We start from the raw sequence: 17795 nt of genomic DNA, 5'->3' as shown, positions 1-17795 counted from the left end.
AATGTTTGTTGAACTGAACCCAAGATCGTAATTGGACAACTTTATTCTACTTTTTATCTTTTTTTTTTTTAATTTAATGGAGAAAACCTTAATGAGAACTGAAAGGTTCAGAAGCAAAGCAGCACTAAAGAAAGGAACTAGATATCAAGGAATCTCAATAATCCCCAAATTGGGTAATGAGTCCCTGAGTAATAGAAAATTAACTATCATTCTTTTAACTGCAATTACAGCTTTATTAAAACTAACCATCGCTACTGAGGAAAAACATATAGAATGTGATTATAACTTCCCTTTCCATAAAGTTTGAATATATTGGGTTCATACATTAGAAAATATACTACAGGTGTGGATGGTAATAAAAATGTTAGATTGCAATACTACTAAAAATTATTTTTGTTTTTTAGATAAAAATATATGTAAAGTAAGGTGAAGAATGAGAAGAAAAATAACTTCAAATGTGTTAAGTGCTCTCTTCACAAGAAAATACTTAGATTCAAGGAACTTTACTTTCAGCTAAAGATGTTAGATCGAACACATGCATTTAACTCTGATCTTCTCTTAAGCTCTCTAAAACCATAATACAGAATGATTTTAAGTTATAAACTAGAAAGAACAATGGGAAAAAGGATAATATATTTTATAAACTGGAAATCAGAATAGCAAATTAATTCGAGTTGTCTGGCTTAGCAGGCTCCAAATAAGCTTAATTCTAAACTAGCAGAAAAAGAACAAAGAACAAACCCAATTTATACCACAAACCCCAACAGGCCCAGAAAGTAGCAGTGCCTTTCGCTATAAGGGTGAAGGTGAGGATAAAAGGAAGATGACTGATTGAAAATCTGCTTAAAAGCAAATAAAATGACATCCAGGATTTCTCTTCTTCACTCAATGCAACTGGGTGGCTCTCCTTTCCCCAGCCCTGGTAGAGGTTAAAGTTTTATTTCATTTGAGGGCCCCTGGACCATGTACAGTTGAGGAAAAGGCCACTGTACTGAAATAAAGGTAATTAAGTGAATATATACATACTGATGTTAAGACCCCCAGACTTCCCCTTTTTGCTTCCCAGAATGCTAATAGCCAAGCACATATTCAAACGTAAATATACACAAACACACACACACACACAAACACACACACACACGTGCACACGCGAAAGAGATCCTCTCTGGAAATATGGCTGGTATCCAAGGCTTCCCAAGGAAATGGCCCAGCCAGATCTCCCTTAGTGAAGACCATAGCAGACCATAAAAGCTCAAACAAAGCTTTTAATCTGCTCTAGTGCCTCATAATTAAATCTATGCAGACAGTCAAGAATCACCAGACATTTGAGAAATGATTTGTATGAAAGTTAGAAACTATAATAAAACAAACAAAAAACAACTTGGAGGCTATGAAGAAGAAAACTTTCAAAAAAATCTTATAATTAATAATTGTCAGAAAAATAAAAGAATATGTTGTACCACAAAGCAAGAAAGCTATTCTAATTTTTTAAAGGAACATTCAAAAAACAAAATAAAAAAGCTCTTAGAAATTAAAAGTATAATAACAGAAATGAAAAATTTAACAGAACAAATAGAAAATAATTTTGAGGAAATGTTAACAGAAAGATATAAATAAGAGGTGGAAATAGAAGAAAAAAATAAATGAAAATTGGTGCATTAGTCCAGGACGTTGAATTTTCAGATAATAAAACCTGAAACAATTAAATTCCTAGAGGAAAACATAGGCAGTGAACTCTTAGTAATATATTTTTTTTGATATGTCTCCTCTAGCAAAGTAAACAAAAGAAAAAAGAAATAAACAGGACTACATCAAACTAAAAAGGTTTAACACAGCAAAGAAAACCATCAACAAAACAAAAAGACAACCTACGACCTAAATGGGAGAAGATATTCTCCAATGATACATCTAAAAAGGGATTAATATCCAAAATATATAAAGAACTCATCCAACTTAACATCAAAAAAAAACAAACAACCCAATTTAAAAAAAAAAAAATGAGCAGAAGACCTGAATCGACATTTCTCCAAAGAGTTCATACAGATGGCCAATAGACATATGAAAAGATGTTCAATGTCACTAATCAGATAAATGCAAATTGAAACCACAGTGAGATATCACCTCATACCTGTCAGAATGGCTACCACCAATAAATTAACAAACAACAAATGTTGGTGAGGATGTGGAGAAAAGAGAACCCTCATGCACTGTTGGTGGGATTATAAATTGGTGCAGCCACAATGGAAAACAGTACTGAGGTTTTTCAAAAAAATTAAAAATAGAACTACCATATGACCTTAGGGTAAAAGCAATCCTACCCTCTGAGTATTTATCCAAAGGAATTCAAAACACTAATTCAAAAAGATATATGCACCCTTATGTTCATTGCAGCATTATTTACAATAGCCAAGAATATGGAAGCAATGAAAGCTTCCACCAACAAATGATTAAATAAAGAAGAGGTACATATATACAATGCAATATTACTTGGCCATAAGAAAGAATGAAATCTTACTATTTACAACCTAGAGGGTATTATCCTAGGTGAAATAAGTTAGACAGAGAAAGACATATACCATATGATTTCACTTATATATAGAATCTAAAAACCAAAATAAATGAGCAAACAAAACAGAAATAGACTCATAGAAACAGAGAACAAACTGATTGTTGCCAGATGGAAGAGGGCTTGGGACTGAGTGTAAAAGATGAAGGAATTAAGAAGTACAAATTGGCAGTTACAAAATAGTCATGAAGTATAGTCAATATTATTGTAATAACTATGTATGGTTCCAGGAGGCTACTAGACTTATTGGGGTAATCACTTTGCAAGTTATATAAATGTCTAACCACTATTTCATACATTTGAAACTAATATAATATTAAATGTCAACTGTAATTGGAAAATTTTAAAAATTTAAAGAATTTCAAAAATAGAGAAGAGATAAAACAGAAGAGGAAATCAAAAACATAATTCAAGGAAATTCTTCATGACCACAAGACATGCTTTTCCAGATTGAAAAGATCCAGTACACGGGGTAAAAACAATCACACATCCAGATATATATCATCATGAACATTCTGCAAGACAAAGAGAAATACTACAAGCTTCCAGGAGTAAAGGGGAACCTTCAGGATGATGGTGAAGAAAGATGCAAAATAACAACTGTGCATCAGGCCTAAAAAGCAAGCAGAACAGATCAATGTAGACCCAACTGCTCCAAGAGAGATTTTTTTCAAGAAAATAAAGTTGGACTACAGTAAAAGGTTTAAATGTATTAGAATAAGATAAGCACAACTGAGGAGAGTTTGGGATTGAATTAGTGATCAACACAGAAAAATAAGCAAAAATATAAACAAAAAAAATTATTATTAACTTTAAGAAAAACAAAATATTATGGAGAAAAGCAAAACTAATTACAGTATACTACCTGGCTCAGCTATGCTCACATTAACCTGGTTATAAGATTATAAATACAATGAGAGGAGGGGGCTTTCTACATATCATGTATGTAGAAATAGTCATTACTTCTAACACATGTGTGGTAGAGTCCAAGTAGAGCATGGAAGAGCTAAACCCTTTTCTTAAATGGAAAAAAGGTTAATAGCTAACATTTAAGACTGAAAATTCAAGAAGTAGTAATATGAGCATGTTATTTAGAAACATGGAGGTAAAAAATGGTGGCTTCCCAGAAACACTAAATGGTGAGATGTAGAGATGCTGAGGTCAGCTCTTTCTTATCACAAGCCTATACAAATCTGACTCTAAACAATACGTAGGTATGACTTCAAAAAAATTTAAAACTACGAGAAAAAAATTTTTCCTAACTCAAAATTGTAAGAATTTAGAACACTAACAACTAATAAAAATAACTAACAATTATTCAGACATGCTGTATAATGTTCAAATGGTTTACATCATTAGCTCATTTATTTCAAAACAACCCTATGATCTTGGTACTATCATTTATCCCTTACGATTTTTATCTTCCTCTCAAGAATTGAGACAGAGAAAGTAACGACTTTTGTTGACTTAATTAATAAATAATGGAACCAAGATTCCACGGAGCAGAGATCCCCAGAACCTAGTCTGTAAAGTACTGTTTCTAGAGAATTTGAAGAAAATCTTGCTGCCTCCATAGGGTGGTGCTCATGAGACTCCTCCTACCTGGACACTCTCCCCAATCCCACCTCACTTAATTAACTTCTATTCATCTTTCAGCTCTCAAGCGAAGGCTTTCTTAACCTACAAGACTAGGTTCAATTTCTTTATTATATGCGCTTACAGAACTTGGTGCTCTGCTTCAGAGCACTCTCGTTATTATGGTAATCATATACCCTCATGTGTGTGACTAGCTACTTATACAACTAGTTACATCTCCAACTACATTAAGCTCTATGAGGGCATGGGTCACATCTATTTTTGCTCCACACTAGAGCCCCAGAACCTTGAAGAATCAATAATTGAGTGAATAAACAAATGCATGCGCAAACCATTTAAGTTTCTGAAATGTGGTTTTAACATGTTCTCTCAGGGCAACTAGATGACCCTTTGTGGTCTTGCCATTCCTAAAAATCTAACCTTCCAGCTTTTCCCAGTAAGTCAGGAGAAGCAAACCTCTGTAATGCAAGACAGCACACTCTTCCAAAAAAAAATGTTCCCCTCCCTGCACAAATGATGAAAGCAGCTTATTTGGTTGTTGTGTTGCATTGTGTAATGGCAAAGGAGAGAGAAAGGAGGCAGAATTGAATCAGTCATTTTTCAGCTAGACGCCTTGGAATTCTGTATATAGAAATAGTCATTACCTGTAAGTATCCTGTTTCCATTATAAAACTCCTCCAAACTTATTTGTTAATCATAAACCAATGAACAGAAACAACTGCTGAACTAAAATTTTACTTTTTAAGCAGCAACAGTAACAGCATCATATATACAAGGGTCATATTTAAACATTTCATCACCCCTGTGAGACAAAATTTATCAAAATATGTCTTTAGGTTACACGTCTGGAGGGAAGTAAGGGTATCCGGACATGGGCAATGATGCTTATTTGACGAAATAGGAAGACCCATTCCAACCATATCATTTAGCTGTGGACAACAAATTTTCCCTGGATTAATACAAATGAGTCTCTTTATTTTTCAACTAGTTAGGTATACATCTTTGTCTCTAACAAAAATGCTTTATTCTATATGATTTAATAAACACAGAAAATATTCACTGACATCTCCCTCATCAGTGTCTACAAAAAGTCTGTGTATGGATGTAGGTGTTTGGTCTTCTGTCACGTCAGCATTAGCAGAACTCAGAGATGGTCCTTTGGATGGTGCTTTTTATTTCACTCGGTCTGCTTTAGAGTGTACCTAGACTGATGTGAAGATTCATCAAAGACATGATTCCACATTCTCTGCCCTGACTGCGCTCTTTCTCATCTGTTATCCTTCCAGAGATCTAAGGCCCCGTGTGTCTGGCTGAACTCCTCTCCTCATTATCCAACATCCACGTTCGTCCGTTGCCAACTAGGGCTGTTCTTTGTTCTTCGGTTCTTTGCCTTTTATTCTCAGAGCCCAATATCAATACTACTCATATTGTTCTAAATGTTCAGAATCAAACATCACATTAGCAATTCTTTCTGAGTTTGCTGTTTGGTTTTTAAAATTTTTTTTTATTTATATTGACTCTTTTTCACATTTAAAAATACATATACATTTCCTTTAAAAGGTGGGTAACCTTTGATCCTCCGAGAGGTTGAAAAAATGCCTTTAGGTACTGCCAGTTCATATTAAATGGCACATATAGATTTGACTTTCACTTTGCCCTATCTTGATTCCAATCATTCATATTTAATGTTACACATACTTGACTCCTTGACTTTTTTTAATCTCGTATGCTGAATGGTGCACAAATTAGTCCCGTATTCAACTATCCAGCAACTTGTTATTATCAGCATTGACTGAGCTATCATCGTCGTCTATTCATTAGCTTTCAAAAGATTTAAGCTTCTCCTCGTGTATAACCTAGCTGTGTTATTTATCATATTCTGTCAGTAACTCCTAGTGGTATCTGCTTCACAGCAATAGATCATCTTCTGAACCAAACTTTTCATGAATACCAGAACTGCCATTCTTCAGCTACCAGTGTTAAATAACCTTGATGGGGCTCACTTGCTTTGATAGATCAGACCCTGCTGTCCTAGTAACTCAGACATAGCATCTCATCACTAAATAGTCTTGTTTCCCAATGAAGAAAACTACTAACTCCCTTCCCAGAAACATTCTAGGAGAGTAGATCCACAGCCTCTTTAAGAAAACTGTATTCTGTCTCATTTGGAAAAATCCTCAGCCCATGAAAGCTTTTCTTCTCAAAGTACATAGCAGGGCAGGTGCTAGATAGCAATACAACCCCATTTCATGGTGTTTCAAGGTTTCAAATAGAGAAGAAGCCCTGAAATAGTGATTTCATTATGTTCATTTCAGTGCTGCTTTTTTAAATCTCCTGGAAAGTCTGTCCTCTGGACTAACTGGGATTGGTTCCTGAAGTGAAATCTCATAAAACCCAAATAAACAGCATTCACCCTCACTTCCTAATGGCATCAGACAAAATAAATCTGGCTTGTGAATGGCTGGCTCAGCCCAGGACTGAACACAGGATACATAAACTCAGAGTATGCTCCATGGATACCAGCAACCAATATTATGTCCTTGGACTAAGGACATGACACATTTCTAATATGTGGCTTCTTCCCACACCATTTTGTTGTCTCTTGGCATATTTCCATATGACTACCCAATTAGGCCATGGAATAAAGAGATAAAGCAGAGCCAATGGATAAGGTAACCTCAGACAGATAGAAAATGTCCACATTTTAGTATGAATCATGGCAAAAAAAAAAAGTTTATTTGGCAAAAGAAAATGTGAAAATAAGGAAGAAAGGGCAAATACTGATTTAAAAAAAAAAACCAGCCACGGTTCAGAATAGAACATAGAAACAACCCAGACTAGTTATTTCCACATAGTATTTAACAAACATTGGTTGAATTGGAGTCTTTCTTAAAAGCTGTATCATTGTAGCCAGGGTCCACTTTAATAGCATGGAAAATAAAGCTCACATGTAGATCAGCAGGGCAAGCTCATTGAGGAGGAACCATGCTATGCAGTCCTTCAACGCTATGTAAAAATCAGTGATCAATAAATATCTATGAAACAAATAGGCAATTAAACAGATAAACATTTAAGTCCTTCAGTGACCTCAGCGCTATAGCAATGCCTGCCCAGGACCACGAAGCTATAACTACAATGAAATATTCCACTCTGATATTACTATAAAAGTTGAAATTTCCTATTATAAACTTAGCTTTTATGCTTCGAACTGAGAGTGTTTTTACTTGGATAACAGCATCTCCTTCGGCCTTTTTCTCCCTTACGTAGACGTTTTGGTTGCATTTACCATCTATAATGTAGCAGACACAGGTGTTGCTACAAATTTCGTGTTGCACTGCACTGCAGGACTTACAGCATGTTTTATCATGGAACCACTTTTTGGCCTTAATAAAACACAGCACCGCACAGCATGACATTCACTATAATCTAATTAAATATAATGCCAAGGGAAATATGTCACTGTAAAGGTGAAACACACATGTTATTTCCTTCTCCTTTCTAGGCAAGGGGCAGCTAATGCACAGTTTGGGAAGAAGGTATTTAATGTAGTGAGGTTCAGAAGTTTGCCAGCAAGGCACACACACACACACACACACACACACACACACAAAAGTAAGGCTGTAGGGGAGAGATAACATAAAGAGAAATATAAGGAGGGAGAAGATGCAATAACTGATCAGCAGTCTTTCAATTATTTTTTTCTACTTAAAACAAAGTCTCGAAGAATTTCTACACTTAAAAATTTCTGAGAAGTGAAGAGTAAGTATCTTTGAGCAATGAAGAAAAGGCAAGAAAGATCTGTTCTTACCGCCATTACTGGCCAACTTCTAAAAGAACTCATAAATAACCTCCTGCCAAAATAGTGAAAATTTATCTTTTTCCTCCACTCTGGTGTGACAACAGATAGGTAAGGTAAAAACCATCACCAAAGGACAAGATATCTGGATTCCAGTCCTGGCTACTCTTTTTATTGACTATAACCTCGGACATGTCAAGTAACATTTTTGGCCTCTGTTAGCTTATTTAAAAGATGAAGACATTGGATTCAATTATCAATGCTGAGGTTCCAATATTGATTTTATGTAAGAAAATCTATCCATTTGAATTTCTGTCTTACTTGCAGTCTGAAACTTCTGTTAGGGTCAGTAGAAGCTATATCTAACAATGCAAGTATATGCAAACCTAGAGTAATAAACACAACACACAACAAGCACAAGTAACACTCTTTTCTCACCTGTACAGCCTAGACTTGGGCAGCGAAGGAATATAGTACTTATAAAGTTGATTTACTGATTATCAGGGAACAAGCTAGTGTACCCCTTTTGGCAAGTAACTGGTGCATTTATTTGCTTGAACAGGGGAACCACTATACTCTCAAAGTGTTTAGAATGGGGCCTGGCCATAGTGCACTAGGCTCAGTGACTTTTTGCTGATTGAATGAATTTAATGTGTAAAGCAGTTCTTCAAAGAACTCCCTGTAAGTTTAGTTAACATGTACAAATCTTCAGAGAAGGTAGCAAAACTAATATAAAGACTATTGGCAGATCTTGCTTGGGTTACTGCTTTAAATGTAATTCCTTCCCAACCATTTAAAGTATTTAATTTTAAAAGGGTTTATTTCTGAATCGGTTGAAGCTATTTTTTGTTTTGTTTTGTATTGAGATAATGACATAGAAATCTTGATTTCATTTTCAAATTAAGTTTTTATTAGATAAATGTCAACCCAAACTAGAAGAGGGGAATCTTTTCCAATTGCAGATCAGAGGATACCCACAAAATTCTATTAAGAATAAAGTGCCTGAGTAATTCTTCATCTAAATGGGAAACTTTTGAGAATGAGAGGGGGCACTATTAATAATTATACTGAAACAACAACATAAACTAAAATATATGGCCACTCTAAAGGCCCTTAAGTAGATGCAGTTGTTTGGGCTAATTTTTTGTTTATTTGTAATGGGGGTGTATGTTGAATTATAGATATTTTTTAAGAGAAATGAGAAGTAATGAGAGTGCAATATAAAAGATATAGAAATAGAAAACATTTATTTTTTTCAAGAATAGAGTTCAATTAATACTATTCATTAAATACAATAAAATAAATTTACTTTAGATCTATATTTAAGTGAAAGAAAAGGGCATGAGAAAAAGAGAAGAGTAAATAGATAGGGAATGGACAGATAAACAGAGAGTGGTAGATAAGAAGAAAATCAGAGAGAAGCAGAGTAGCTGAAAAGAAAAGTGGTGTGCCATAATTAGACCCAAGAAGCTATTACAGGTTGGGTTTCCCAGGAGGAAGGTGATGAGATGGAGACTGGCACATAGGATGTTTAATAGGGAGAGCTCTTGGGACCAACAGCTGTAGAAGCATGGGGAAGGAGGTGGGACTGGGCAGAGGGAAGAGTTAAGTTGCAGTTCAGAACCAACAAAGGCTTCCACCTACCCCACAAGAAACTCTGGAGCTGGAGAGCCCTTCTGACTTGTCCTAAGTTGGAAGAGACAGGTCTTTAAACTCAAGTGCCAATCAGTTATTGTACATGAGCTGCCTCTGGAGGGGGCATGACTTTGAGTGAGGCAGTTTTCTGCTGTTGAGGTAATCTCCAAGAAGAGCTGAAGGCACAGAGTCCACACAGAAGCTTGTGTCTAAATAGGTCATTTGGTTTCTCCCTCTTTCTCAGCCTCTATGTGTGACCTTGCACATATTTCTGGTCTTCATTTTTTTTTGCTTATGAGAAAAGTAAATACCAGATTTTACTATGTCACTTGATATATCCTTTGGGGTTAAAATGTCCTCGAGGTCACAACCTGCACCTTTTCCTTACTGTTTTAGCCCAATAGCTCTGAAATAAAACCAATTCACACAGCAGATGTGCATAAATAGCCTTTGAGAATCAAAATGGGATTCAGTCTGACCTCCAGGGTCTTCCACAATCTGGAGCCAATTGAACATAATTACTTCCTTCTTTATGGTAACCTTTCTTGAAAGAATTGTCCATATTTTCCTTGGATTAATTAATATATATATTTTTTGGTTGCCTAAATCATCATGGCTTTCTCTAAAATGCTGAGAGCAATCCATCTCTCTCAGCCTTGGATTGCATCAATGAGAATGTATAAATATCTCTTGTTGCTCATAATTTTAATAAAATAATAATAATGACAATAATAATAATAATAATAATAATAATAATAAAGGACTATTTTTAGTAAAACTGAACTTCCTTCAAAAGTTCTAAATATCCATGCTTAATTTTTCTATTTATCTTTCACCTCCTACTTTTCCAACATTCTGAATGATGATTTCAAAGTATTTTAAAAAATGATCTCAATTTCTAGAAGTGAAATTGCTGGTCTAAAGGGTATACATATTAAAAATATTAATACATATTGCCAATTGCCTCCAGAAATGTGCCAGTTTACATCCCCATCAGCAGTTTATAAGACTGCCTGTTTTCCCACTCCTTGTCCAATATTCTTTGATTTGAATATAGTTTTGGTTTGCACTTTTTTTAGTGTGATTTTCATGACAAAAGTATTGTCAAATTTAATTTTTGTGACTCGTGCATTTTTCACTGGCTTATTAGGTGTTCTAGTTGATTCACAGGTGCTCTAAGTAAAATTAAACCTTTGATTTTAATGTGTGTCAAAGATGTTTTTTCCCAACTTGTTCTTTGTCATTTAACTTTGCTTCTAGTGAGTTTCCGCCATAAAAACATTTAAAATTTTATGTAAAAAAAAAAAATCCCTAAACAATAATAATATGAACATTTGCCTAGTCTGTCCTCTTCTTTTTCTAACAAACTTGCTATACATGTATAGCAAGATCCTTATAGAAAAAAATCTAAACCTAGTTGCAAATTGTCATATGAGACCTGCCCAACGACACAAGGAAGTTGAGATTTTTAAACATGTGGGATAATTTTTATAAATCACCATTTTAAAAACCATTTCTAAGTGCTTAAATTTTTAATTTGCCAGGATAATAGTTTACCCTTTACACTGATACTTGATAAAAATCATGTGATTTTAACTTGTTATTTGTTAATTCCTCATATTTCAATTAACTTTGTTGTTTTTTTTTTAATTTATAACTCAGTTTGCCAGTTTTTCTAAGAAGTTTTAGATATTTGTGATAATTAAATTTTTCAGTCTCTAGTTAGTTTTATCTTCTCTCTCAACTCCTTGCCACCAGCTAAGAGTTGCTGGGTGTTTTAGTGGCTTTGACAAAACAAGTCAACATCTTCAGAAAAATTTAAATGGGGACAGGCAAAGCTCAAAAATAAAATTCTAGTTATACACAGATTTTTCAGAGCACCTAATCCCCATGTTGTTCAAGGGTCGGTTATATACACTTTAAAAGAATGCATTGCATTGTCTGTAAATTATACCTTAATAGTCAATAATAATAAACTTCACTGAAATATTAAAAAAAAGAAGCAAAAAAAAAATAAGATTCTAAATACTTTAAGCTGTAAGAAAAGTAAAACTCTAATTTCAACTGGGACTAGATTCTTATGGAAGTAGCATAATGTAATCACACATATCTGAGTTCAAAGGCTGACCAGCAGTGTGACGTATAGACAAATGTCTACTGTTCAGACCAAATTTCCTCATCCATAAAATAGTTAGCTCTAGAGTAATTGATAATTTGATCCATGAAGATCAAATAGACACTTAAGATAGTAGCTGGTGCAGAGTAAGCAACTCAGAAAACAGTAGCTATTATTGTTAACTTGAATGTTCAGGGTAAATGCTCAAAATGTATGAAATATCAATTACAAATATATACAGTTCAGTACATTTACCTTTATGAATTGAACGCCAAACCATGTTTCATGATGGACTCCAGATTTATGATTAAGCAAGCAAATAATTAGCAATACCTGCTTCCTTTATATACCATGTGTTGGGTTCTCCCAAAAGTTAAGTACAAACCAGTTATTTCTGAACCTTTTAATTTTTTTTCTTAAAAGAATTGAGGGGTTCACTTTCTTTTCATCTTGATAAGTATCAGGCTGAGGGCAGGCCACACAGAACTGGTTGTAACTAGGAATACACACCATATAACCATTCTGTGATAAATTATTCCATTAATACTGTCAAGTGAGTCTTTCCATAGATGATTTCAAATGTCTACTGTTCCCTCATTAGTTATTTGTCTTATATCTTTTTACTTTAGCATGTATACATTCCTCCACAAATCTGCAACAATGACCAAGGAGAACATTTTCATAGTCATATGCTTTAAAACATATTAGTATTTTCCTTTTATTTTTATTAATAAACATATTTCTTTAACACTGGTTGTCACATTTTGGATGCTTGTCATAGGCTTATAAACACTAACAAGATTAAGAAAAGCTTTGAGCTATCTGAATAATTGCTCACCTTATGTAAGAATTATCTAGCAATTTATTAAGTTAAATTATGGCTGAAGCCTTGCTGAGTAGCTAAGAACATAAGCCATTTCGGATTCAATAAGAAGTGGAAAAGTTTGAGAGAAGTCCAAGCTGAATACCGACCAACTGAGCATCTATTGATCTGGCTGTTTTTCTATATTTAATTAGAAATTGACTTCTGCAGTCATTGCACATTAGTAACATATTAAAACAAGTAGAGAGATTTGGAGTATTCCAACATTTACCTGAAAACCTAATATTATATGCTGTTTCTACAAATGCAATATCAAGTGTAGCATTGAAGTAATTATCTGGATAATTTAAAAACTCACGATATGCTATTAAGGGGAAAGGGTAGAAAGTAGGGAATAGAGGCTTAAATTATCCATTAAAAAAACATTGCCTCTCTTTTAACCATTGTTAGTTTCCAAATGAAATGCCTCATTTAGGTGACAAGAACTTCCAAAGCAGAGAAAATATTTCGAAGTGATTATGTCTAATTGTTTTTCAAAGGTTTAAAAAAATATATTCACATCTATAAAAAGAGAGGAATTCTGTCTCCGGAGTAAAACGTCATCTAATTTATTTAGGTTTTCCCTGCGATGTCAGCCTTGCTCAAAGTCTTCATTGTGTTTAAAATGACTGGGAAGTAGCTTCCCTCCCTGGTTCCCTCCAATGAGGTCATGGTGGGTGGAGAAGATACACAAAAGTTTAGACAAGACAACTCGAAATTGGTTTGAAAGTGAAAGTTGGAATCACTATTACAGAGATCACTGACATTATCAAAGCATTTTATCTTAGCCATGCCATCCAGATTCCCTGAACCTTCCCCCACCCACATGAAACCTGATAGCATATAAGCCAGAAACATAAGTCCAGATCTGTCTTTCTACCTTCCTATTAGCAGCCTTCCCACCAGCCTGGCTTCCCAAGACAAGATGATGAAGATCTGGACAGAATTCCAGACAGGAGACCAGTACTAACCTCGGGTCACTGCCTCACATGTGTATAAATTGTTTTCTTTGAGGAAGCCACAGATCGAGATTTCTTTTGACAATTTAACATGAAAAGTTGTGTCACACTGATCAATCCCTAAGTTCACACTCTTTGAACAGGTTGAATGAAGTAAAATAAACCCACCATCTGTTCCTGACATTTGTTTAATTTTGGAGGGAATCTAAAATTTGACTAATTCTGTAAGAGGAGCTGAGAAAACATAAACAAAGCCTCTTAATTTAAAATTGACTAAACGCATGTTTTTCCCAGTTCCAGACAATCTGCTGTCTTCCAGCTGTGCTTGCTCAATTCTGCATCATTCTGGGAGCCTTGGTGTCACAGCGCTGAATAGGCAGGGTTCAGTAGAGATGAGACTGTGCCAACCTGGCCTTCCCCGCAGCATACAAATGAGTGCCCTTATGAAAGCATTAATAATGCAGAGCACAAGGTAGACGGCTTGGCAGGGCCCTGAATGCACATCAACGGAGGCAGTGGGACTCGCCAGCCCGAATGTGTCTGCACAGGCTGCCTGTCTGTGAGTGTGCCTGTTCTCCTAATCGCCAGTCTCCTTTCTCGTCACCCTCAAGGGCTTCATGAATAAAAATGAAGGACAAACACTTTCTGCCTCTCTTTAGTACCTCAGCAGGTATACACTTAATAAACTTTCTTATCTCTCTGGGTACAAATGACCTCAGAGATTCCACAAACCCAAAACTGCCATTACTTTTTATCCTTTCGACCACAAAAAATATGCCTGAGTCACTGATGAGGAGGAGGAGAGAATGCATGGATGACAAAAGTAAAAAAAAAAAAACAAATTCATTTCAAAAAGATGCAGAATGTCCACACAGAAAATAACCACCTACAGTCACAAATGTGCCTCACTCCTTAGCAACCCATCTGCTTTACTCACCAAAGAAAAACCAATCAAATTGAATAGTTTTCATGTGTCAGCATGTGATAAGGAGTCCCCAGTAACTCTAAGAAAGATTTCTAAACATCTTTGACAAGATTTATTTGGATTGTATTAATTCGATTGTCATCTGAAGGGGATGGCCGTCCCCAAATTCTAAAGCTGGTTGCAACTCCTACAAACTTTACATTCAGCCACCACGAAAAGTATAAAGGAAAAAACTGACATTACAGGGTATTTTCACATTGTAATTTATAGTCAGATTATAGCCTTTATCAGGTTCGTAATATTACAATATAAAGACACAAATTTATGGGTGAGCCAGACAACAATTAAACATATTTTTTAAGTTATAATTATCCAAAAGTAGATTTGTTTTTATATGTAGCAGCTTATTTCATTCCACAATGAAGAGCACACACTAGACATTTGCTAAATGTTTTGGATGAATGGTTGACTTAACACTTATAAATTGTAGATCTTGCCAGCGGTTTCTCCTGTTTCCCTAAGTGCTCACTGCCTCCTTCTATCAAGCAGCTGAGGTAGTTTCCTACAAATGCATGCATACACACACGTGTGCATACACACACGCAATCATGGTAAAATATAAATAAGACAACGTAAAAATCAATGAAAACATAAACTAAAATAGGAAGACAAAATAAGGTGAAGATAAAAATGCAAACACATGTTCATAAGGCCCTGTCCAGTGGCCTCCAAACTTCCTGAGGGCCAAAGGAAAGAGAAAAGTAAATTTTTCTCAGCAATTTACACACTTGTGTTACCAGAAAGAACAAAACGCCTCAATTCCTCAAAAGCAGCCAAAGTCTAAATTAGTAACAGCATTAAACAAAATGCTCATGTGCAGTATTATAGAGGGGGTGCCCTATCCTTATCAAAATCTCAGTAGGATTTTTAAATAGAAATTAACAAGCTGATCCAAAAATTTATATGGAAAAGAAAGAAGCTAAAATAACCAAACCAATTTTGAAAAAAAATAAAAGAACAAAATTGGATGATTTATACTAGTCAATTTCACAGCATACTCTAAAGCCATAGTAACCAAGACTGTAGTACTGATGGAGGATAGACATATAGATATATGAAATAGAATTAAAGATTCTAGAGATAAACTCTATTATTTTGACAAAGATGCCAATACAATCCAATGTGGAAAGGATGGTCTCAAAAAACGGTGCTGAGATCATTGAATATGCATATACAAAAAAATTAACTTAGACCCTTACTTCACACATGTACAAAAATTAACTAAATATGGATCATAGATCTAAATGTAAGCTAAGCCTATAAAATTTTTAGAAGAAAACATAGGATAGAAAGTTTATGATATTGAATTAGGCAAAGAATTTTAGATATAGTACCAAAAGTACTACCTATAAAAAAATCAATATATTGGGCTTCATTAATATTAACAATGTCTGAACTTTGAAGGATACCATTAAGAAAATGGAAAGACAAGTCAAATTCTGGAAGATAATACTTCTAAATCATCACCTGATAAAGAACTTGTATTCAGAATATGTAAAAAAAACTCTTATAAATGATTAATAAGATAAACAATCCAATCTAACAATTAACAAAAGATTTGATTAGACATTTTATCAAAGAATATATACAAATTGCCAAAAAACACATGAAAAAAAAAGGGTTAGTACCATTAGTCATTAGAGAGATTTGAATTAAAATTATAATGAGATATCACTTCACACTCACTAGGATGCCAATAATCAAAAAGCCTGTAAATAACAAATACTAGTGAGAATGTAGAAAACCAGAAACTCTCATCCATTGGTGTTGGAATGTAAAATGGTGTCACCACTTTGTGAAACAGTTTGGCAGTTTTTAAAAAGTTAAGCATCAACATCCTTATAATCCAGCAATTCCTTCCTAGGAATTTACCTAAAAGGAATGAGAAATATATTCACACCAAGACATATAATGCAAATGTTCATAGCAGCATTATTCATAATAACCAAAAACTAAAAACAATCCAAAGTAACTGGTAATTGGATAAACAAAATGTAGTATATCCATGCAATGAAATAGTAATCAGCAATAAAAGATAAAAACTAGTATCTGTTACTACATAGATAAACTTCAAAAACATTACATAAGGCAAAGAAGCCCGATGTAAAAGGCCACATATAGTATGATTCGATTTATGTTAAATATCTAGAAAAGGTAAATCCATTGAAAGAAAACCCAGATCAATGGTTGCCTAGGGCTAGGAATAGGAGCAGAATTAACTGCAAACAGGCATGAGGGAAATTTGTGGGGTGATGAAAATGTTCTAAAACCTGATTGTGGCGATGGTTGCCAAGTCTATAAATTTGGTAAAAATCATTGAACTGTATACTTACAATAGGTGCATTTATTAAATTTTATCTCAATAAAGCTGTTTTTCTTTTTAAAAAGTGGGGAGGGGAATGGGCAGTCACCTGACTTCTAGAAGTTCATCATCTAAGAAGACAGAGATGTGTTTTAAACAAAATTAGTAAGTGTTAATTCAGAGAAATAACAAAATACCAAAGGAGGAAGGTGTTATTACTTCTAACTATGTCAAGGTTACTTATATCAAACCAAGATCCCTGGGAGAAGGTAAACATGCTGATATTCTCCACTGCTTTCTCCTTGCAGCATTTTCCAATTTTTAGTGTAGGTAGATCCTTGAGCAAAAAATAGTAACTGAAAGATTTCAACCAAGGTTTGAGGAGCCAAGGTACGAGAGAAAAGGAAATCACAAAATCAAGACCCCAACCATCTGCACAGCTTTTCCCTAGAGTCATCTGTCAAGTTCAAAGTTGTGCAGGACAACAAGCAAAGTTGAAAACTGGAGCAAAGAAAGTAAAAATCCAAGCATTGCATATAGCAGACAAAATGTGGAGCTCAGGACTCTCAAGGATGAATGGCACTCATAAACACCCAATTTTCATTTCAAATCCCTGAAAGCCTGTACTCTAGGTGAGATAAATAAACCAACTGTCACAAGGACTGAAATCCACTTTAAACTGTATTCTTCACTAACTGGATCAAGGTGATCTACCCCACTTTAACAGAGTCTAACTGCTGGCTGAAAAAAAATCTTCCCTACAGAAATGTAGGTTTGCAACCTCAGGAGCTTTCTGGGGTGAAATCAAAAAGTGGGCCCCATACACAGAGGGCAAGGAGAGACTGAAGAAAGTGGCAGACCACTTCAGACTGGTAGGTGGCAGTTTTTATTTGTTTGTTTGTTTGTTTGTTTGTCTTTAGGCAAGGCAACCCTTGGTTGACCTCACAGATTGCAAGGACCTTGTCAGCTTACAATCCC

General features: G+C 34.8%; 1 long non-coding RNA gene across 1 annotated transcript in view; it reads right to left on the bottom strand.

Moving 5' to 3' along the window:
• The window catches only part of LOC111742305, a 99139-nt gene that overhangs the window by 54003 nt on the left and 27341 nt on the right, over positions 1 to 17795 (bottom strand). The window lies entirely within an intron of this gene.

The sequence above is a fragment of the Pteropus vampyrus genome, unplaced genomic scaffold (genome assembly GCF_000151845.1).
Source record: "Pteropus vampyrus isolate Shadow unplaced genomic scaffold, Pvam_2.0 Scaffold91, whole genome shotgun sequence".
Lineage (NCBI taxonomy): Eukaryota > Metazoa > Chordata > Mammalia > Chiroptera > Pteropodidae > Pteropus > Pteropus vampyrus.
Note: the sequence above shows the minus strand (reverse complement) of the source record. Positions and strands in the feature narration are given on the sequence as shown.